Genomic DNA, 24,853 nt, shown 5'->3' on the forward strand with positions numbered 1-24,853 from the left:
TAGGCTCTTAAACATGCAAAAGGGTTTCCTTGGCGCTTTAGTGCGTGCTGATTTTAGAAATAATGTACATTTCACTGCACATGTAAGACATTGCCACGCTGCTGATTAAACAGGTTATAATATCATGAGTGTTGGGTTTCAGCAGCACAGGCATGCATGCACGCTTTAAACACTTAAAAAATGAATCATGTTTCCAGGGCTCTGTGTACGTGCAGGCTGGTTTTAAAGACAATGTACATGTCATTGTATGTACAGTATATCAAAATAAACATTATGATGACAGAAATGTAATGCCATCAAGTCAGCTGTTGCTGTTTTTCCAGGCTTCTGATTGGACAAAATGTGCATGACAGCTGGCGCATGCGTTTGTGTGTAGATATAGACAGTTTTGAAACTGTGGATGGAGATCGTTTTAACCTTGGATATCCATGTTCGTGTGGACATGGCCTAAGAATCAGCTACAAAAATGTGAGTCTCAAACTATTTTTGAACTGAACTCATGGGCCACCCGTTGAATAGCCCAAATGATGAAAAAAGAGGACCTAAAATGGAACCTTGAGGAACACCACTAGAATAGTGTAACTAAAAAAGTTGAACAAATGACTACTGACTGCATCTGAAGTAAACAAGCTACGGCAACACCTTAATTACATTAACCTGTTCTAAAACAGTAGTAGTAGATGCGCTTCCTGGCACATCACCTAGTAAAACCGCTTTCGTAAAAAGTGCTTAATGGCTGCAGTAATCAAATATAGTGGAGGCTTCTGGAGACTCTGCGATGTGAGCGCGTCTTGCTCTTCTCGGCGAGCACCGGTTGCTGCTGTTAGACCCTCGCACGACATTAGGTAGGGCAACAGAAATATATGCCAGAGAAAGGTTTGTTTATATTTATAGACATGTTTGTATTTTCCTCACTTTTTGCAAATGCGTCTTGGCCAATTATGCCACGTCAACAATTACGCCCTCCCTAAATCCCCCACAACCCACTAATGCAACAAATGGGTTGCAATCCTTATAGGCGCAAAATCATTGCTCTAAATTCCATCCATCCATCCATCTTCTTCCGCTTATCCGAGGTCGGGTCGCGGGGGAAGCAGCCAAAGCAGGGAAGCCCAAACTTCCCTCTCCCCAGCCACTTCGTCCAGCTCTTCCTGTGGGACCCCGAGGCGTTCCCAGGCCAGCCGGGAGACATAGCCTTCCCAACGTGTCCTGGGTCTTCCCCGCGGCCTCCTACCGGTCGGACGTGCCCTAAACACCTCCCCAGGGAGGCGTTCGGGCGACATCCTGACCAGATGCCCGAACCACCTCATCTGGCTCCTCTCGATGTGGAGGAGCAGCGGCTTTACTTTTAGCTCCCCCCGGATGGCAGAGCTTCTCACCCTATCTCTAAGGGAGAGCCCCGCCACCCGGCGGAGGAAACTCATTTCGGCCGCTTGTACCCGTGATCTTGTCCTTTCGGTCATAACCCAAAGCTCATGACCATAGGTGAGGATGGGAACGTAGATCGACCGGTAAATTGAGAGCTTTGCCTTCCGGCTCAGCTTTTTCTTCACCACAACGGATCGATACAGCGTCCGCATTACTGAAGACGCCGCATCGATCCGCCTGTTGATCTCATGATCCACTCTTCCCTCATTTGTGAACAAGACACCGAGGTACTTGAACTCCTCCACTTGGGTCAAGATCTCCTCCCCAACCCGGAGATGGCACTCCACCCTTTTCCGGGCGAGAACCATGGACTCGGACTTGGAGGTGCTGATTCTCATCCCAGTCGCTTTACACTCGGCTGCGAACCGATCCAGTGAGAGCTGAAGATCTTGACCAGATGAAGCCATCAGGACCACATCATCTGCAAAAAGCAGGGACCTAATCCTGCAGCCACCAAACTAGATCCCCTCAACGCCTTGACTGCTCTAAATAAAATAAAATAAATATGGCAACCTTTTGATAGTACTATATCTCTTAACCCAAATGTGTGCTTAATCGTAATATTCATATTTCAAGACAACTCATATTAAAATACTCTTTAATTCAAAACCTGACCAAGTTAGAATAAATATGGACTAAACTGTGTATATTTAAAAGCCATTTCAGCTATGCAAAATGTTTAAATATGTAACACTATCCACTCACCATTTAGGTGTAATCCACATTCTGTAGTTGGTAGACGTTTATGGGGACTAACGACCTCCATTTCTGTATTATCCTGACTGAGACCCTGTAGAAATATGCAATTACAGACTTGCTGCACAGTGTCTGCTAGCTCCAAAATGTCAAACAAAGTTACCAACTAGCCTCTAGTATCTAAAAAACAGACTTACATTTACAGCGTGGGCTGAAACAAGAATGCAAAGCAAAGTAATGTCTAAGATGAATTTCTATTTGTTTCTTCCCCTACAAAATGTGAAAGGTTACATGTCAGGTGTGGCATTTGTTGTGAGGATTTATTTTCAATACTGTTCTATATTAATATTTTAGTATCATTTTGACGGAATATTCATTTTTCAAAATAAATGATCAACAAAGAAGTGCACGGTGCTATGGAAATATATGCATTCATATAACAAATTCCTGCATGCAGTTGTTAAAGTGGGTACCCGCACACACGCACGCAGGCACGCATACACACACACACACACACACACACACACACACGCACTCATGCACGCACACACACACACGCAAATTCTGCAGAACAAAGGCATGGCAAGGGTATAAACAAGAGGGCATACATAAACATTACATGTGGATGGATTTTGCAGACCCATGCACACACCCAAGCCCTAACAGACCCTCAAACACATCCACTGATCCTATGTACTTTATTCCTAAAGGTAAGAAGAGCATGCATCATTTCACACACATATCCCCTCTCTCTTTAGGCCCCAAATCCGTGGCATATGACCTTCTGTGGGACAGATAAAGAATGTGCTTATCAGTCATGCAAATGAGGCTGAATTCATTTTCCACAACAGATGGCCCCATAGATAATGATGATGGAGGAGAGAAAATTAAATGTCTCTCGCTCTGTGACTATGGCAACCGTGCCTCTGCGGCATAATATCAATAATAAGTGTGCCGCATAATAAGGTTGTCAGTCCTGTGAATCAAACCCTCCCATGACAGGACAGGGCAAGTGGTGTGATGTCACAAGGAAAGTTTAGTTGACTGTGTCAAGCTCTTTGGCAGGTAGAGAGTGTGCCATTTAGGTGAAGGGTTTAGAACATCGAGGGTTGTCGGGTTGAATGGTGTGTAAATGTATATCTGCAACATATGAATGAGTGGGTTTGTACTAAGTTTTCTATAAGCCATTTGACATTGGCACTGCTTTGTTTCATATTTAAGGAACAGAATCATTGAACATACAATATGTTTATTATCCATAACATTTTCTGTACCACTTGTCGTACATCACGGTCCGGGGTAAGCAGGAGCCTATACAAACTGACTTCAGGCAAGAAGTACACACTAGACTAGGGAAGTGTACCTTTCACATTTGAATCGATACAGCACCAATTCTTAGTATCTGAAAATCTGTCTCGGTATTTAACGGTACCAATTTTTTAGACTTTTTGTGTGTTTGGATGTGCTAATAATGCTATTTGATTAAAATAAATATAAAAATATGTATTCTTTGTAACTCAACATTTAACTTTGAGCTGTGCTGTCCAGTTGTAATCTTGCTTTCTTACGCTTTTGTATCTAATTTGCAAGTACTGTAATGTATTTTACTGTATCGTAGAGTTTGCATGCAGTTGTAATTACAAGACGTTAGATGACAGTAGTGTACAGACTACAGTGTGTTGCCTTAGTCAGGAAGTAGTCTTTGCCATTATGATGTGCCAGTCTTTTTTTTTGTTGAGTCCTACAAAGTGTTTATACTGTAACTATTGTAGTCATTACTAGGGATGATGTTTGATAAGAAATTATCGAGTTCAAGCCCATTATCGAACTCTCTTATCGAACCGATTCCTTTTCAATTTTCTTATCGATTCCAGATAGGTTGTTGTATATGCTCACTTTTATTTTATAATAAAAATAAAAAATAAAAATAAAAATAATATTGACTGTTACCCCCCTAAAAAAAATAAAAAATAAAAAATATTGACTGTTGTTACCCAAAGTATATTAAGTGGGATTTTTCAGAAAAACAAATATATACAGTAACAGAAAAACAACCTGTCTCTGTGATCACTATAGGTGTATAAATAATAATACGGTGTTAAATAAAATCAGTCTCTTGGGCACAAACTGAAAATAATACAGCTCTCCAAAAAATGCACTTCTGCTGCTATTGGAACATACTAACTACACACACTATGACACTAAGAACACCACAGTCATCAATCAACAATTATTCTTCCCTTACATGAGAGTGAAGCCTGGCAATAATTGCATATTGCCTGTTCTGCCCTCACTATACGTATGGAGGTTATACAGCTTGGCAGACAGATAACAAACAATCCAAGACGTCTAATAAAGTTCCAAAGCAGATGAATCCATTTAGGCTCTTTATTTTTGTTGATCTTGCTTTGTCTTTACATTTGTCTTGCACTGGACTATTTTTATTTATTTTTTAAACTGCAATACACATAATGACAAATGGATAAGCTATGTGATTCAATTAACATACTGAAATGTAATACACAATATGTAAATATTAGCTTCACACAAATATACAGTACTATCATCAAACACATACTTCTGAGTGTTGAAACTGTTTCGATGGTGGAAATATACGACTGGCAGCCATTTTAAGTCCTCAAAACATCCATTGAAACAGTGCACAAAAATTGTTTTTCAATAGACATCTTACTATCAAATTGAAACACTTTCCACCTTAATATTGAGTTATATAAACAAGTTAAACAGTTTACTTACATACTTATCTTTTCCAAGGTTTGTAGGAGCTAACACAACTTGTCTACTTCTCAATTGTCTTATGAACTGAACTGACTCGCCAACCCGGAAGTGCCCAAACTAATGACGCGTAGTATTTTCATATCGCCACAAGGTGTCAGTAAGAGTCTACAATCAAATGGACATAACATTGCGTCCTACAGGGCATTTCATGTGGGAAGGGATTTGTTCTCAGGGATTCGAATAAAGAACCAACTCTTTTTATTTACTATAGTGGTCTCAATAACAGGTAGCGGTTCTCGAAAAGGGATTTGAGTCCGAGGACTCGGTTCTTTTCTTATCGAACAACCGGGAAAACCGGTTTCGAGCATCATCCCTAGTCATTACACACTTGTTTGATTGTAATGTGCATCTCGTTGTAGTTTGCATTACCAAATTTGCATGTGTTGAAATTGCTAATGTTAATCTTCAGCATGTTTATGAAAAATCCAAAATAAATTAACAAATTAACAATGCGAGCGCATTTTGAAAAGTGGAGCCTCAATATACTTTGGAGCGCCTTCTTTTTAATCTGTTGGCAAGGAAAATTGTAACATTTCCTGGAAGCAGTACTGCGGAATTGGAAGGATAACAGCGACTGGAAAGGAACGATGGGGACTGAAGGACTGGGACTGATGAATGAGAATGGGCTTCTCTTTGCCAGCTTCTGTGCCCTCAATGAGTTAGTGATCGGAGGCAGTCTCTTCCCACACAACCAAACCCACAAAGCTACCTGGATATCCCCAGACCACCACACCGAGAATCAGATCGACCACTTTGCAATAGACAGGAAATGAAGGAGAATTCTCCTTGATGTCAGAGTCAAGAGGGGCGCTGATATAGACTCTGACCACCATCTTATCGTGGGAGAACTCAGAAAGAAACTGGCAGTGAAGAACAAAGTTGGGAACAGGGTTCAAAAAAGGTTTGAGACGAGGAAACAGAAAGATAACATAATACAACAAGAATGGGGAATCCATCTTCGCAACCGGTTCCAAGCCCTAGCAGAAGAAGATAACATAAACAACAAATGGGAAAGATGCAAGATGGCTTTCACTAACACTTGCAAATCTGTCCTGGGCTATGGAGACCCAAGAAGAAAGGACTGGATCACAGATGCAACTTGGAGGGAGATCGAGGCTAGGCGTGACATCAAAGCAAAACTCAACAGAGATACAGACAACAACAAGAAGAAACGCCTCCGACAAGACTACCAAGAAAAGAACAGGGTGGTTCGTAAAAGCTGCAAGAGGGACAAGAAAACACAAACGGAGGAGTTGGCCAAAGAAGCAGAGGCAGCAGCCAGAGAAAAGAACGCCAAGGAACTGTACAGAATAACCTGTCAGTTTTCGGGGAAAAAAAACGGACCACAAGCCGCCCTATCAGGGACAAGCAGGGAAACCTTCTCACCAAAGAGTCCCAACAATTAGAGTGCTGGAAGGAACACTTTGAAGAGGTCATGAATAGACTCCCCCCAGACACTACACCAGTCATTGAGGAAACAGGAAAAAACCTAAACATCAACTGTGGTAGGATAACAAAAAGGAGGAAATAAAGCGAGCCAGCAAAAAACTGAAGCTGGGCAGGGGATAACATCCCACCTGATGTACTGAAATCAGACATCAATGCCACCATTGATATCCTCCATGGGCTTCCAAATGGCATCTGGGAAAAAGAGGAGGTTCCCAATGATTGGAAGGAGGGGTTAATTGTCACAGTTCCGAAGAAAGGAAACCTCAGCGAATGTAAAAACTGGAGAGGCATCACACTCCTCTCAGTCCCCAGCAAAATCCTCTGCCGAATTATCCTGGACAGAATACAAGAACCACTAGATAAGATTTTCAGGAAGGAACAAGCAGGTTTCCAGAAAAACAACTCATGTACAGATCACATTGCATCACTCAGAATAATTGTCGAACAGTGCATAGAATGGCAGTCATCGCTATTTATAAACTTTGTCGACTTCGAAAAGGCTTTCGACAGTCTAGACAGAAACATCCTATGGAAACTGCTCCGACATTATGGAATTCCAATAAAAATGGTCAACATCATGTATGATGGATTCACAGGTCAAGTCATCTCAAATGGTAAGCTCTCGGACACCCTCCTTATAAAAACAGGAGTACGGCAAGGCTGTCTACTGTCACCCCTCCTCTTCCTTATCTCCATCGACTGGACAAAGACAATTTCAGTGGATGGCCAGAGGACAGGATTACAGTGGAACTCTTTTGAACAACTAGAAGACCTTGATTTTGCTGGCTCTGATCTCAGGAACACACACACACATTCAACGCAAGACCACCAGATTGCATGAACACAGTAAACAGATAGGCCTCAGGACAAACACCGGGAAGACCAAGGTCATGAGGCTCAACACCAAATCCTATCAACCAATCACAATCGAGGAGCAGCCCCTGGAAGATGTGGTCGAGTTTGTCTACCAGGGAAGCAACATCAGCACAGATGGGGGAGCTGATAAAGATGTCGAGCTGTGCATCAGCAAAGCAAGACATGCCTTTGGAACTCTCCGACCTCTCTTCCCAGCTCTGCAGAAACACCAAAGTCAGAATCTTCAATACAAATGTAAAATCTGTCCTTCTTTATGGCTGTGAAACCTGGAAAACCACCAAATCAATTATCCATAAACTACAAGTGTTTATTAACAACTGTCTCAGGTACATACTGAGGATTTGGTGGCCCAACAAGATATCAAATGTAGACCTGTGGAGACGCATGAACCAAGAGCAAATTCAAAATGAAATCAAAAGCAGAAAGTGGGGATGGATCGGCCATACACTTAGGAAGGATCCGAGAAACATAGGAAGACAAGCCTTGGACTATAACCCTCAAGGCAAGAGGAAGCCAGGGAGACCAAAACTCAACTGGAGGCGGTCCACTCTTGATGAACTGACCAAGATGGGGATCTCCTGGCAAGAAGCAAAGACCATCGCACAGAAGAGAGTGAGTTGGAGATCCATGGTAAACGCCTTATGCTCCCAAGGGGGCCAAGAGTATTAAAGAGAAATACTGCGGAATCTGCATTGGGTGCTCGACTGCTTGTTTGTTGGCAAAGTGCTTGAGCCGGTACAAAGTTTGGAACCGGATGTAATGTCACGAGCATCAAAGGTAGCAAAATATGGCACCGTTTGATTTTACATGAATCCGTACAGACAAACTTCAGTTGGTACCTATAAAAGTACCAAATTCGGTACCCATCCCTATCCTTCACTGTGCGTCAACCAATCATAGGGCATGTATACAAAAACAACAAATCACACTCAAAGGACAATTAAGAGTCTAAGATGCGTATTTTTTTAGATGTACTGAGAGAAAAGCCCATGGACGTGTCACATAGGGAGAACATGCAAACTGCTTACAGAAATGCCCAAATTGAGATTGCATCACTTGAACTCCTGACTGTAAGACAAAAATGATAACCACTTGTGAACCATGCATTCAGTTTTATTTAAAACATTATTATTATAATTTTTTTTAATACACTGAACACAAAAATACATTTATTAATCCTGCTCATCCTTATTAGGGTTGCAGGTGAGCATATCCGAGCTGAGTTTGGGCGAGAGGCGGGGTACACCCCAGACTGGCTGCTAGTCAACCGTAGGGCACATATAGACAAACATAATCATACGTATGAACAATTTAGAGCAGGGCAACTACACAATGAAGAGAGCCGCAGTTTCAAAAGCCAAAGGGCTCAGGGGTCGGACATTGAAATGTGGTTGTTTCGTAAGAAAGTGCCTCCACATGTTGTATTCCTTTGAGACTGTGTTTACTTAATTGCAACGTAAACACATCCGCTTTCACACAGCATTGTCAATAAATTATTTTTTCTGCCCTCGCTACTTAATCCAGTGTGTGCAGCTAGACCAGTGGTTCTTAACCTTGTTGGAGGTACCGAACCCCACCAGTTTCATATGCGCATTCACCGAACCCTTCTTTAGTGATAAATAAAATGTTTTGTTTTTTTTCAAATTCACGACAAAGTTATTTGTTTTTTTTACTGGTGCACAAAATTAACTGTGCATGAACATCACCTTGTTCAAAGAACAAAACCAACACAGTGCATGAACTCACAACAAATTACACACCTTCAAATCAGATGGAACATTATTTGGGGGTATCCATAGTACGCCGATAGGGAGAAGTTTTTATTTACAAGATGAGTCAGATGTGTCTTGACCTCCGTGGCGGAGGCTCCACCGAACCCCTGAGGCCCACTCATGGAACCCTTAGGGTTCGATCAAACACAGGTTACGAACCACTGAGCTAGACAGATAATTAACAGAAGCTACAGAAGTTTTGTTGAGGATTAACATTTCTTCTTTTGAATTATTTTCCTTCCTCAGTTTTATTTTTTTACACGTTTTCCTTTATTTAGGTTTGTTAGACTAAACATAAACATAAAATAATCATTACTAAAGTATAAAGTCCACCGTGCATTTTACATAAATACAATAGAAGGTTTAGTTTTAAATACATTCACAAAATAAACTGCAGTTGTTTACGCAGAAGCAAAACAACATCCACATTGCACACAATTAAACCTAAGGAGTAGCGTTATTCAATCAATCAATCAATCAATTAATCAAAGTTTACTTATATAGCCCTAAATCACAAGTGTCTCAAAGGGCTGCACAAGCCACAACGACATCCTCGGCTCAGATTCCACATCACAGCAAGAAACCTTGAGAAACCTTGGCGACCGGTGCAATGGACGTCGAGTGGATCTAGTTCGTGGTGTGAGAGTCCAGTCCATAGTGGATCTAGTTAATAGTGTGAGAGTCCAGTCCATAGTGGGGCCAGACGGTTATTGCCCTCTACTGGTCAAATTTAGCGCTACATGTACTAACCGAGCTTTGATCGCCAGAGTTACTCTCAGACAAAAACAACACAACCACAAATACAAAAGACATCACAAATTCAGCAATTTCTATCAAAAACAAACTAAATATAGTTATGCACATTTTCTACTTGAAAGGATTTGACCAAGTTTCGTGATGACGCTTACAATTGTGGATTTCTAACGTTGCTGCTGCTTGTCAAGAACACTGTGTCAGTCACTAAAAAGATGCGACTGGAAACAATGACTCGAGCCCTTGCCCGGGGCAGACTATTCACACTTTGTTGTTCAGTTGCTGTTAAAAGTATGCTTTTCGAAATTGATTTTGATTTTTTTAAGGGTCGAATTACTCGTCTTCTTCTACTCACCCACAGCTGCTTCATTTTGACACATGTGCCTCGCTGTTGCCCCCTGCGGGGTGGCGGGAGTACTGCATACACAAGCAACCCTAGATTGAATAGTTTTATCAAGCCTATTTGGATGATGTTTGGCTGGCCAAATGAAAAGCTTTGGCGAGCCGGATGTGGTCCGCGGGCTGCCAGTTGAGTAGAACCGATTTAGAGTTTGCAATTCAACATGCATATTTTTGGGGAGTCAAAACCATACATACGAGCAGCTCGTATGTATGGTTTTGTAGGTTGGTAGAGCTATACCGTCCCGGTATAGCTCTACCAACCGAGCTATACCGGGACGGTATAGCTCGGTTGGTAGAGCTGCCGTGCCAGCAACTTGAGGGTTGCAGGTTCGATCCCAGCTTCCGCCATCCTAGTCACTGCCGTTGTGTCCTTGGGCAAGACACTTTACCCACCTGCTCCCAGTGCCACCCACACTGGTTTAAATGTAACTTAGATATTGGGTTTCACTATGTAAAGCGCTTTGAGTCACTTGAGAAAAAGCGCTATATAAATGTAATTCACTTCACTTCACATCTCAGATCTCCTGACAATAAATATTATGCTTAGGGCAAATGGTGATGAAAAAGTATGTTTTTATTAAACAGTTGAATTCAATGTATGACATTATGACATGTTTACCGACTGAAAACGACATAGACATAACCATTTTTCACACCAAGCGAGACATTGGGGCCTTTGGAGTTTTTATGTTTTTCTAAAACCATATGTTCTCAATGTTAATACAGGTTACTCATTAAGATGATAACAGGAAAAATAAGATAACCTTTTCTTAATAATGTTGTTATCAAATACTTCTTAGTCCCATTGCCATTTATTTTTCTTTTTTTTAATTATAAACCATTTGGGGTCTTACGTTTTATTTGTATGTGACAAACATGTGCCTAACTTTAATAAAGGCGCTGGTTAGTAAATCATACAAAATACAGGAAGCCTGTGGGATCATGACAATGGAAAACAGGCATCAAAAAGAGGGGTTGTCAAATATTCGTGTCAATATGGTATTTGTATCAAAATGTAGTTTGGCAGAAAATACGTAATGGGTATGATCATGTTGTTAAATCACATTGCAGATTTGTTACGCTACAGGGAAACTTGGATTTAGGTATTAGTATTTGCAGAGGTTCCAAATGAAGGTTATAATGTAGTCATTAGAACTTTGTAAAAACCCTACATCTACATATTGTTTTATTGTTGAAACTTTGACTGACCCATCATGTCTATGTCTGCAGCCAGTGACGTCGAAATGTGGAGGCGTAAGTGAGTGATGATGTTGTACTGGGGCCCCAAGCATAGGGGGACCCTTGGCTTTTTAAAGGTTGAAAAATGTTTTACTGCCATTTCCATTGTAAATTATACACAAAAAATTAAGTTATCAATGTTATTATAGAATTAATATAGCTTCGAAAATTGAGTAATAAGGTTTCCTGAATCAAAGTAAGAATGTCTAAGACTACCTACACACCCTATCCTAAGCACGGCATGGTTCGTTCCACCTGGATAGCGGTAAATCTCGCATCAAACACTTCACACAAACACCATAATATCCTCAAAGCTTGTGCACCTTTAGCCATTCACACACAGCACCAACATTTTGGAACCAGGATAAGGTGAAAGACGAAAATCAAAAATATGATAAATCCATCATAGAAACAAGGATAAATTATGTACGAGTTTTACTTTTGTGTCTTATTGCCCATAACTGTGGTACATTTAAGGACCCTCGATTAAAGTTGCAAATGGAGGCGTCAATACCTTTTAATGACAAGTGGAGCCCTAACTCCCAGGGCATGCAATAATAACATTATTATCATACCAATATTGCTGTATTATAATACTTCACATTATCCACTGATGATAATCCTTTGTGTACCAGCTAATACTCTACACTCTGAAGTAAAGAAAACATTGCTCTAAAAATAGTCATATTAAAGTGACTAATGACAGGTTATTTGATTATTTATATTGATATTATAGCCATGTTATGTTGACCTTGTTGGTCTTTTTTGTTATAAAAAAAAAAATACAATTTGACAGTGCAAATATTTACGTGAGGTTTATACAGGTATGTTTTAAATATGTTAATCCCATTTTTTTTTTTACATGTGTTTTGTATAGCTGGTTTCAACCAAATCCATGCATAATGGATGGGGTCCCTTTAGGAGTATAAAGTGTTAGGCAGTAGCTCAATAAAAGTAAGGACGTTACATCGCTTAACTATATTTCCCAGTAGTGTGGCGGTAGCGTCGCTACTTTTTGAACTTGTCGCGATTTCTGTAGTTTAGCTACTTTTAGACCCATGTAACGAGGTAGCTTACATCACAGCTACAAGCTACGAAAAAGGAAAATGAACTACAAAAACTGGGCGGTGGGGATAGGGAAAAAAATACGGAAATGCCATTAAATGGGGGTGTGTAGCTTAATGCATGTCAAACATGGGGTCCTTGAAATTAAAATGGGTGATGATAATCACTGCTGGAGCCGTAATACCTGTACATCTTCTCTTATGAGGGTCTCTTGCGTATATTTTCCAATGGGGGTCCGGGGAATTAATGGGCCCCTTTCAGCAATAAGTTCCTAACTTTTCCTCTTATCTTTCTTCCTAAGTGATTTCCTAAAAGGAGTCCATTTAAATTCATGACGTGTTCTTAAACGCCCAAATTGTTCCCACCTGCTGTTCTTAAGTTGCCGAATGCCAAATGGTTAGCACGTGCGTGTCTATCATAATTTGCATATAAACACGCCCTTATTTCCCCAATATGCATATGTAAACGTCCTTAATTCCGTAATTTGCATAGGTAAACACCCCTAATTCCCCATATAAGGGCACAATTCTGGCGGAAAAGCCGAACATCAAACACACGGAGAAAATACAGATTACAGAAGAGAAATTCGTAGTATCCCACATAATGTCAAAACTAGGGATGTCCGATAATGGCTTTTTGCTGATATTCGATATTCCGATATTGTCCAACTCTTTAATTACCGATACCGATATCAACCGATATCGATATCAACCGATATATACAGTCGTGGAATTAACACATTATTATGCCTAATTTGGACAACCAGGTATGGTGAAGATAAGGTACTTTTAAAAAAAATTAATAAAATAAAATAAGATAAATAAATTAAAAACATTTTCTTGAATAAAAAAGAAAGTAAAACAATATAAAAACAGTTACATAGAAACTAGTAATTAATGAAAATGAGTAAAATTAACTGTTAAAGGTTAGTACTATTAGTGGACCAGCAGCACGCACAATCATGTGTGCTTACGGACTGTATCCCTTGCAGACTGTATTGATATATATTGATATATAATGTAGGAACCAGAATATTAATAACAGAAAGAAACAACCCTTTTGTGTGAATGAGTGTGAATGAGTGTAAATGGGGGAGGGAGGTTTTTTGGGTTGGTGCACTAATTGTAAGTGTATCTTGTGTTTTTTATGTTGATTTAATAAAAAAACAAACAAAAAAACAAAAAAACGATACCGTTAATAAAAAAAAAGATGCCGATAATTTCCGATATTACATTTTAACGCATATATCGGACATCTCTAGTCAAAACGTAAGTTTAAGAAAGGGGGGAGACTGGAGCACTCGTAGATTTTGTTCTTACCTACGAACAAATCCCAGCTAAGAAAACATTGGTGAATACAAAAATCTCTTTAATAACTTTGTAAGTGGGCCTAAGAACAAAATGTGTTCTTAAGAACGGTTGCTGAATGGGGCCCAATGAGTGTTAATTTAATATGTAATGTTTTGTAACAGGGCAGCACGGTGTTACTGGGGTTAATGCATGTGCCTCACAATACGAAGGTCCTGAGTAGTCCTGAGTTCAATCCCGGGCTCGGGATCTTTCTATGTGGAGTTTGCATGTTCTCCCCGTGACTGCGTGGGTTCCCTTCGGGTACTCCGGCTTCCTCCCACCTCCAAAGACATGCACCTGGGGATAGGTTGATTGGCAACACTAAATTGGCCCTAGTGTGTGAGTGTGAGTGTGAATGTTGTCTGTCTATCTGTGTTGGCCCTGTGATGAGGTGGCGACTTGTCCAGGGTGTACCCCGCCTTCTGCCCGAATGCAGCTGAGATAGGCTCCAGCAGCCCACGCGACCCTGAAAGGCAGGCCCGGCCCTAACCAATCTGGCGCCCTAGGCAAGATTTTAGGTGGCGCCCCCCCACATCGGCAGTGAAGTGTATATACTCACAAGAACCCGAATAGCTTTGTCTTTGACCTTTTTTTTTTACTTACAACTATACCTAATATATAAAGGGGTGGAAAAGTGACTATTACCTGCAGGGCAAACATTAGCTAACCAGAAGGCAATAACAATGTAAACAAAAAACACCTGCTTGAGAGAGATCTAATACAAACATTTATATGCACGTACAACACTTAGAACTTTTAGCATATCAGTGTGTGGAATTAAATTATGGAATGGATTAAGTAAAAAAGTTAAAAATTGTACTGATATGATCCAGTTTAAGAGGTTGTTCAAAATAATAGTGCTTACAGAGTACAAAGAAGAAGAATTATGAGAAATACTTTCAACCTTATTGAAAATAAGATATTCTTCATCTCAGTATGTTAATAATGACTGCATTAATTAATTAATTACATAGTACAAAACTGTTGTATACTAACTCATAGATGTTATTTTATTATATAAAAAGGTCAGTAAATGATTCTATATATTTGTAAACGCTTTGAAGTGGGAAAGGGGTAGGATTAAATAAGCTTTGCTTCTTCCTACTCCTTTTCGGGCATGATGTAAAATGAAATGATATGAAATTGTGTGATGTATTATGATGTAAGTGTGTTCATGTTCGAAATAAACTAAAGAAAGAAAGAAATGTCCCTGAGGAATGTAAAGTGGGAGTACTGTAATTAACTAATGTTACATTATTATTTTCCATAACAATTTAGCCCCCTCCACAATATTAACCCGACGTTAAAACACAACTATTAGCAATTGCCGAATCATGTAACATTAGCTTAATGCTAAAAAGCCAGGTTACTATCACATTCTGTAACAGACAAATAATTTCATGTAGGCTAACGTTACCTACCTGCTACCTCTGTCTTTTCTCGTTTCTCCTCCTCTTCTTTTCTCTTTTTTCTTCCCTGGGCACCTGACAGTTTTGGCATCTTGTGTTGATTTTTTGATGTGGGGGGGGGGGGGGGGCGGGGGGGGGGGGGGGGCGGGGGGGGGGGCGGGGGGGGGGGCGTAATGTTGTAACAAATAATATTTCTATTAAATAGGCTTTACTTTGCATTTTAATTAACGTGGGATTATTTTTTGTATTTAGAAATAATAGTACCAACTTATTTTTTTTATTTTTTTTTTCTCCCAACATTTGTGGCACTGGCGTGGCGCCCCCTGATGGACGGCGCCCTTAGCATTTGCCTATATGGCCTATGCCACGGGCCGGCCCTGCCGAAAGGGACAAGCGGTAGAAAATGGATGGATGGATGGATGTTTTGTAACAAGCAAATTTCCCGTTTAGATTGTGGTGTAGCTTGCTACAATTCTGTGGGGATAGCTTCTCCTTTAATCCAGAGTAACTTGTATTTTATCTTACTACATTTTCCAAGTAGCTTGCCCATTATTGCTTGTCTATGAGGGCCCGGAATTTGTTGTTACGCCCTTGTCTGCAGCAGACACCCTCAGCTCACATGTGCAGTGGAGCAGTGAAAGGGCATGCAGGTAGCTGGCATATACCTAAGGCATACACAAACTAAAAGTTTTGGATAATTGAAAGGCACTACCAAGGGTTCTGAAAACTGCCCAACACATCAGCAGTACCTGACTCTGTGCTGACAAGTAAGTGGTACCCGTGGTGAGCACCCTGCCATAGTGTGTCCTCCTGCCCTCAGGGGGCGCTTGTGGATTCTACCATCCAGAAGCAGCAGGGACAGTAACACTTTCTCGCCATGCATTAGTTTTGCTGCTGAACTCCAATTGCCAATACCAAGTAATACATTTCTTGAAAAAAACATGCTTAAATACTGAGTATCCCATTCAAACCTATTCTCATTTACGACACTTATTTAATGTGAAATTACAATAATATCAACACACAATTGTTTTCTTAATTGTCTACTATGTGTGGTATCATGCAACCTTCTCTCTATCAATGCCGTGCTTGTCGGTCATTATTTCTCCATCACTTGCCCTCTCTCTCTCTCTCTCTTGCCTCACTGTGCACTCTCGCCCCCTCTCCCTCCTCTGTGTCTGCCTGCCAGACGCTCTCAATATAGCTCTGCTCATAAACACACAGACGGAGGGGAAGAGGCAGCCAGAGAGCGGGAGAAAGGCTCCTGTGACAGTAATAAAAATGAGTGAGGGGCAGGAGAGAGATGGAAATTGGGAATGAGCAAGTGGGAGGACAGAGGAGGCAGGAGAGGACACACTCTTCCGTAGAGAAGCCTGAAGAGTGAGTCACGGAGATAGTGAGCAATGATGAGAAAGATGAATCAAGCCAGGCTGAGTGTTAGGACAAGAGGAAAGAACGATATCAGGAGGTAATTTGAAGTCTATAGGCTTAAATAACTGGAACGCACCATGATTTGAGACTGATTAATGATAATTCCCTCCACCCCATCGTTTTTAAACATTAATAACAATGCTGATATAAGTTACACTGAAGGAGACCCATGCAGCAAGAATGGAAGTTCCCGCTATCTTTTTTAATGCATGGAATTCACCTGCTGCAACAATAACATAACATTTCTACACGCAGGAACACTTCTATTGAACATTGTTGTATGCACAAGAGCTGTATCAAAACCTTGATAATGATAATAAGTTTGCATTGACACTGACAGAGAGATATTCATTTAAAAATATTTAGATTTTTCTTAAAAAATGACCATTCTGAATCTGTTGTTAAGGTCTCGGTCAAGGTGTTGACTCCAGGATGCAGAGACGAAAGGCAAGGTTGAATTACAAAAAGGAAATATTTTATACGGTCAAAAAGGGGTAACAAAAGTCGATGGGCCAAAAGCGCACACCATCTATCACAGACCAAAACACGCTCCTCAGAGGTCGGCAAGGGGGATAGGCCAGGGCGCACTGAGCACAGCAAAAAAGTCAGACAAAAGATATCCTCTCTACCTCAGGGAGGCTAGGAAGAAAACACAAAGCGGTAAGGGATATCAGGACTAAGGAGCGACCAACGTACCAGGACTGGCGAGGTGAAGCAGACGTGAGGAGTTCGGGAGACGATAACCGGCAAGGCCAAGCTGTCAGTGACGAGCTTAAATACTAACATGCTAAATTGGTTGCAGGTGTGCCTCAAGGTCTGCCCCTCGCCGAGGACGAATGAACTGAAGACAAAGACCATAGGAACAGATGCAGACATCACAATAAAGGAGAAGGCAAGAGAATGATAAAACACAACATATGTGCCGTTTTGTGTCTCCAGGAAACAATATTAACAGTAAAGAAATCATTTCATTAGTAAAGAAAGTCCGATTAATATTTATCTCATTGCATACTTAATTGATTCAATTCAAAATATTAATACAAATTATTTTGAAAACTAAAAAACTAAAACATGTTGCCTGTCCCTACTTCCTAAAAGTAGACTTTACCATAAAATATAATTAAAATCTTTACTTTTTTACATATTGGATTTACGTCTTATCCCGCCTTACACCCGATTGTAGCTGAGATAGGCTCCAGCGCCCCCGCGACCCCGAAGGGAATAAGCGGTAGAAAATGGATGGATGGATGAAAATATACTTTAAATTTAAGGAAACAATTCATACAATTGTATTTACATTTTAGTTGTTTCCTGTTGCCCTAACAGGGGTTCTAAACTATCAATCAATCGAAGTTTATTTATTTAGCCCTTAATCACAAGTGTCTCAAAGGGCTGCACAAGCCACAACGACATCCTTGGCTCAGATCCCACATCAGGGCGAGAAAAAACTCAACCCAATGGGATACAATGAGAAACCTCGGAGGGAACCGCAGATGTGGGGACACCCACCCTGGGCGACCGGTGCAATGGATGTCAAGTGGATCTAGTTAATAATGTGAGACTACTTACTGCCATGCCCTAATAGGGGACATTATTGTTTTCACAACCCACTTTATTTGTTTATTTTGTTTGTTTATCTATTTATGTATCTGTGCAAACCAATATTCTGCACACAATCACTTGAGTACCAATGCAGACCTTATATGTACAACTAAATTAAATTGGATTGAAATTGGCAACATTTTGATAGTAGTGTATCGCTTACCTTAAATTTATTTATTGCAATATTCATATTTCCACACAACAAATATTAAACATTGTAAAGGTCACCAGTCCACCACAGCTGCACATATAACTCAGATGTTGGAGCAACAGCGTACTTATAAAAAGGATTGTAAGTCTAAATACATATATTTTTTATTAGACATACACAGTGGCTAAAACATACTTTCACCATCACATACTGTACATTAATCTATCACAATCCCTTTGTTATTTTGATATCAAGAACATATATGTACCGTATTTTCCGGGCCATAGGGCGCACCGGATTATAAAGTGATTTATTTTCATATATAAGGCGCACCGGATTACAGGGTGCATAAAAAGAGTCATATTATTGATTTTTTTTTCTGATTCTTTGAGGTCTACATAACATGTAATGGTGGTTCTTTGCTCAAAATGTTGCATAGATTATGTTTTACAGATCATCTTCAAGCCGCTTTCTGACAGTCGCTTCAGGTCTTATTTACGTGGCTCACCTTCGGCAGCGTCTTCTACCCGTCATCTTTGTTGTAGCGGTGTAGCGTGCAAAGACGGTTGTGGTAGAAGTGTCAAAAGATGGAGCTAACTGTTTTAATTACATTCAGACTTTACTTAAATCAATACCGGATCTCCTCATCCGCCGGAAATGTGTCCCGTAAAAAAATCGTCTGTCACGATGATGATGCGGATTTTGTTCTCCCAAGATGCAAATGGACACTCCGGACGAAAACGTGAAGGTAAGAGATGGTTTATTTAACATAAATCATAGCCAAACAGAAAACAAGCAAAAGAAAAGCGTGTTGAACGCACGGGAAGCTAAGGCAACAACTTTAGCACAGAGTCTAGAACAAGACTACAGAAACGTGACTGTTGCTTACCGCAAACAAGGAAGCCAGGACGAGTGAACAGAAAAGCAAGCTTAAATAGTGTCTCTTGATTAGGCACAGGTGTGCTTCCCGAACAACAGAGGCAGGTGAAAATAATACGTAACCATGGTAACAAACTCAAACAAGGAAGTGCACAACCAGGAACTGAGGGAGTCCAAAACAAACCGAAAACACAAAACATGATCCAGACCACGGATCATGACAACGTCCGACCGGAACTGTCTAATAACTAAAGTTCCATAGGTGAATAATGTAAACTCACTACATGTTTAAGCACTTTTATGGCAGATATAAGTAATAACTTTACACTACTTTATATTAGAAAAGACAACAGCGGAGGACGAAAAAGAAGAAGCTTATCGACAATGGTTTCGGCATGGACTACAAAGGAGGACGAGCGCAATTTTTCAGGACTTATGCAGATCCCAAATACAAATCAGCAGGTACCAGAAGGTAAGAAAAGTTGCTTTTAATGAAATTAAACCATGGATGTCCGCTAACATTTTGAAACTCAACGCTAAGAAAACGGAAATGCTGATTATTGGTCCTGCTGGACACCGACACCTATTTAATAATACCACCTTAACATTTGACAACCAAACAATTACACAAAGCGACTCGGTAAACAATCTGGGTATGATCTTCGACCCAACTCTCTTGTTTTAGTCACACATTAAGAGTGTTACCAAAACGGCCTTCTTTCATCTCCGTAATATCGCTAAAATGTGTTCAATTTTGTCCACCAGCGACGCTGAGATCATTATTCATGCGTTCGTTACATCTCGTCTCTATTACTGTAACATATTATTTTCGGGCCTCCCTATGTCATGAACTCCGGCTTATTAGTGATTACCAGACACCAAAAAAAGTCTGCGGGCTATAGAGCATTTCCTACTCAGGCTCCAGTACTCTGGAATGTCCTCCCAGTAACAGTTAGAGATGCTACCTAAGTAGAAGCATTTAAGTCCCATCTTAAAACTCAGTTGAATACTCTAGCCTTTAAATAGGCCCCCTTTTAGACCAGTTGATCTGCCGTCTCTTTTCTGCTCTGCCCTCCTCTCCACAAAGGAGAGGGGGGCAGATTCGGTGACCATAGATGAGGCGCTAACTGTCCAAAGTCGGGACCCATGGTGGACCACTCATCTGTGCATCAGTTGGGGACGTCTCTGCGCTGCTGACCTGTCTCCACTCAAGATGATCTCCTGCTGGCCCCACTATGGATGCGGCCACGGCTGCTGCTCACTGCTCCCCTCACCTCCCAGGGGGTGATCAAGGGTGATGGGTCAAATGCAGAGAATAATTTTGCCACACCTAGTGTGTGTGTGACAATCATTGGTTCTTTAACTTTAACTTATAGACTGGACTCTCACACTATTATGCTGGATCCCCAATGGACTGGACTCTCACAATATTGTGCTAGATCCACTCGATGTCCATTGCACCGGTTGCCCGCGGGAGGCGGGGAGGTGGGGGTTCCCACATTTGCGGTCCGCTCCAAGGTTTCTCATTGTAATCCCATTGGGTTGAGTTTTTCCTTGCCTTGATCTGAGATCTGAGCCGAGGATTTCGTTGAGGCCTGTGCAGCCCTTTGAGAAACTTGTGATTTAGGGCTATATAAATAAACTTTGATTGATTGATTAATTGATTGATTTTGCATTATATTGCGAAACCAAATGCCAGATAATATGTCTTACCTCATACACACACCATAATACTCGTTTGTGGAAGCACAGTACAATGCATTAAGCGGTGCGGCTTCATGGCTTACTAAAGTCGTACTAAAACATTTTGATAGATTTTTGAGCGCCCTGTGTAATGTTCTATGTTTTCAATGGAACATATAGAATGTTGGTGTTGTTTACTTGAGTCATATTGCAGTCTACTCAAATCTCTTATGTTTGACTGCCATCTACTGGTCACACTTATCATTTCGCCGTGCACCAAATAAAATAGCTTCGAGGTTGGCAAAACCAGATTTATTCCGTACGTTAGGCGCACCGGGTTATAAGGTGCACTGTCGAGTTTTGAGGGAAAAAGAACATTTTAAGTGCGCCTGATTAAAATGCACTTTTTTCTGAGAAACACGTTGTAGGGGTAAAAAAGTTAACCTATGGCATAACAACTACACACTGAGGTTTGAGCCGAGACTCAAACCCTGTACCACCAAACTGTAGGACAGATCTAAACACATGGCCTGCGCACTGCCAACTACAAAGAAATGATTTAAAAAAACATAATGAAGAAATACCAAAATGTGCTTAGTGCATAATCCAAACAACAAACACTTCACCTTGATCCTTATAATGTTTACTTGTGATTATTGTACATCTTCATGATTTTTTTTGCCACAGCTCCTGAAATAAATACATTCCAGTAGACTGAAGGTGTAGCTAGTATTGTACGTAGGGTACTGTCTGTGCGCGTAACGAAAAATCCTCTGTCAAATGTCCTTGCCGTGAGTGAATACTGAAACCATTTCCAGCCTCAATACATTCCAACTAAAGCAGACAGAACCTACACGTAACATACATATTATGTATTATGTATTGTATTATGTAATCTACTCAGTGGCCTAGTGGTTAGAGTGTCTGCCCTGAGATCGGTAGGTTGTGAGTTCAAACCCCGGCCGAGTCATACCAAAGACGATAAAAATGGGACCCATTACCTCCCTGCTTGGCACTCAGCATCAAGGGTTGGAATTGGGGGTTAAATCACCAAAAATGATTCCCGGGCACGGCACCGCTGCTGCCCACTGCTCCCCTCACCTCCCAGGGGGTGAACAGGGGGATGGGTCAAATGCAGAGGACAAATTTCACCACACCTAGTGTGTGACAATCATTGGTACTTTAACTTTTTTTTAAAGTTAGTTAACTTTAACTTTTTAATATCTTGATTCAAACGATCACTTCCAACTTCCTGTTAACCTTCACAGGCTTGTAAGACAGGAATGTGTGAAAGGCAGTGAGAGTGAGAGAACACAAATTAAGTAATTACCGGCTACAAGCTGTCTGGCAATCATAGCTTTTTTCCTCCTTCCTCCTTTTTTTCTTCCCAACGTGCTCCTCCCTCTTTCTTCATCTCCCACTGTTTCCTTGGCTCTGTCACTGCTACTCTCACGGGGGTCCAAGCAGGCATGAGAAGGTGAGGTGTGGATTTTGGCTTGGAGGCCCACTGTGCAGCTATCAAGGTAGATATACATGTTAGATATTGGACATCATGGTGCAGAAATTTGTGAAGGCGATAATTAGATAATGGTCACAGTTTTCATTAATGCCTGGCTCAATCCAATTCGTGTAAATTTTGTTGACCAAAGACTTCCGTCTTAGTTATCGCCAACGACCTACAGTATTTCCAGACTAAAATAGGACGATAACGAGTCAAAACAAATGCCCGTTGACCAAAACAATGACAAAATTAATTGACAATTTAGTCTACGAATAAGAACGAGATGAAAATACCTGACAGAGACGAAATCTAATTATTTCTAATTTTGTTTTTGGGTGTGTTGGACAAGTTAGGAACCTATCCAATCACAGTAGCATGCAGGAGAAAGGCGGGGGTAAATCACAGCAGGGATCCAATCAGAGCTACAACTACTAAGACAGGGTGTTTGGATTTTTCATCGGGAAACAATACTATATTGTATCGATGTAATGATTAATGGTAATAATGATAACGGCAACAACACTCCAACGGTTAGTATTACCCTTTTGAATTAAAATTATCTAAAAACCGAGATTGGTAACTGCACTTTTATAAACCCTCGGGCGACGGCAGATATACTGATGCCAGCTCGTCAGCTTGAATGCTAACATGAAATCAAGAGACATATTTTTCCATTAAAAACAACTCATCCCAATCTAAACTTCTATTAACACATTATTGTCTGAGCGACTAAGATATTCAGTTGTGCACATTGAACCTACAGACTGTACACAAAATTACGATGATCGGTATTTACTCAGAGAAAAAGAGAGAAGGTGTTTTTATGACTGAATGAACAGTCTCCCTTAAATAGTCCAAGCCCCTCCCTCGGGCATACCACTGACAGGGGAAAAGGGTGAAAAAAACAAACTTGTACCCTTAATGTACATATCTAGATAATAATTGACAATAGTTCATGCTAAAAATAATCCAGTATATGTCTATATATCCATTAGATCATCAAATTGAACTTAATATTTAGCAACTACATGAATAAATAATACATCCACCTTAAGACCACTTGGTCTGGTTCACTGGTCACATGACCTCCGCAAAGCACGCCAATGCGCACTTATATGGCGTCATCTAAACGCGCATTGTCCTTTTTGACTGAACTCCACGTGACGCCATGACGACAGCCTACAGCTCTGTGAGTCTCTCTTGTGTGCGTGCTTGGGTCTCGCGTGTCTCGCGTTGTGGTGTACATCTGACTACACACCACTCAAAACTTTATATTCTCCAAGTCACAACACTGACATTGTCTTTGTGGCAGCATGCTTGCTCCCACTGTCAGTGTGCAGGTGCGTCCTCGCTCTCCTGGCCAGAAAGAGAGAGGGACGTGCTGGTCCTCAAGTGACGGCATGATAAGAGCGCACCGTTACATTATCCCCTTCCTCCACAAGGTTGACGATGTGCGACAACCTGGAAAGGTAGTCTGCGACAACGTTTTTTCTCCCTGCTCTATGTTGAATCTGGAACTGGTACGGCTGTAATGTTTGGTACCAACGGGTGAGGCGGCTGTTGTGGTCCTTCATTGAGTTAATCTAGGTCAAGGCACGGTGGTTCGTCTCAAGGTGGAACTCCCTTCCCAACAGGTAGTACCTCAAGTTCTCCAGGGCCCACTTGATGGTGAGGCCCTCCTCCACCGTGGAATACCTGGTCTCACGTGGCAGCATCTTCTGACTCAGGTACAAGATCGGTTGTTTCTCCCCAGGATACCACTGCGCTAGGACTGCCCCATGTCCAACAGCAGACGCGTCAGTCTAGACGAGGAACCGCTGCTTGAAGTCCGGTGTTCTCAGCCCGGTTGATGAACTTAGGCAGTTCTTTAATGTTCTGAAGGCGGTTTCACAAGCTTCACTCCAGACAAGAAGATTATTCTGGTCCTTTGCTATCAGAGCTGTGAGTGGAGCAGCAATGGTGGCAAACTGCTGGACGAACCTCCTTTACCAGACTGCCAGGCCTAAAAACGACCTAACCTCTTTCTTTGTCCGAGGCCATGGGCAGCTGCCGATAGCCTCCACCTTATCCACTCGTGGTCGCACTTCTCCACATCCCAAACGATAGCCAAGATACTTTTCCTCCTGCTTGGCCCACTAGCAGTTGGCAGGATTCAGGGTCTGTCCTGCCTGCTGGATCTGACCCAGGACTCGCTCGAGGTGGCTCAGATGATCTCCCAGGTGTTACTGTAGATCACTACATCGTTCAGGTAGGCAGCGCTGCAGTCTTCACACCCTCGGAGCACACAGTCTATCAGCCTCTGGAAGATGACTGGAGCGCCGTGAAGTCCAAAAGGCATCACAATGAATTGGTAGAGACCAGCATGTGTT

The 24,853-nt window shown here is 41.3% G+C and overlaps 1 pseudogene; it reads left to right on the plus strand.

Moving 5' to 3' along the window:
- The first annotated feature begins 5,945 nt into the window (after window positions 1-5,945).
- LOC133612044 (uncharacterized) lies at window positions 5,946-23,880 on the plus strand (annotated as a pseudogene).
- Window positions 23,881-24,853: the final 973 nt, after the last annotated feature.

This window comes from Nerophis lumbriciformis, linkage group LG08 (genome assembly GCF_033978685.3).
Source record: "Nerophis lumbriciformis linkage group LG08, RoL_Nlum_v2.1, whole genome shotgun sequence".
Classification (NCBI taxonomy): domain Eukaryota; kingdom Metazoa; phylum Chordata; class Actinopteri; order Syngnathiformes; family Syngnathidae; genus Nerophis; species Nerophis lumbriciformis.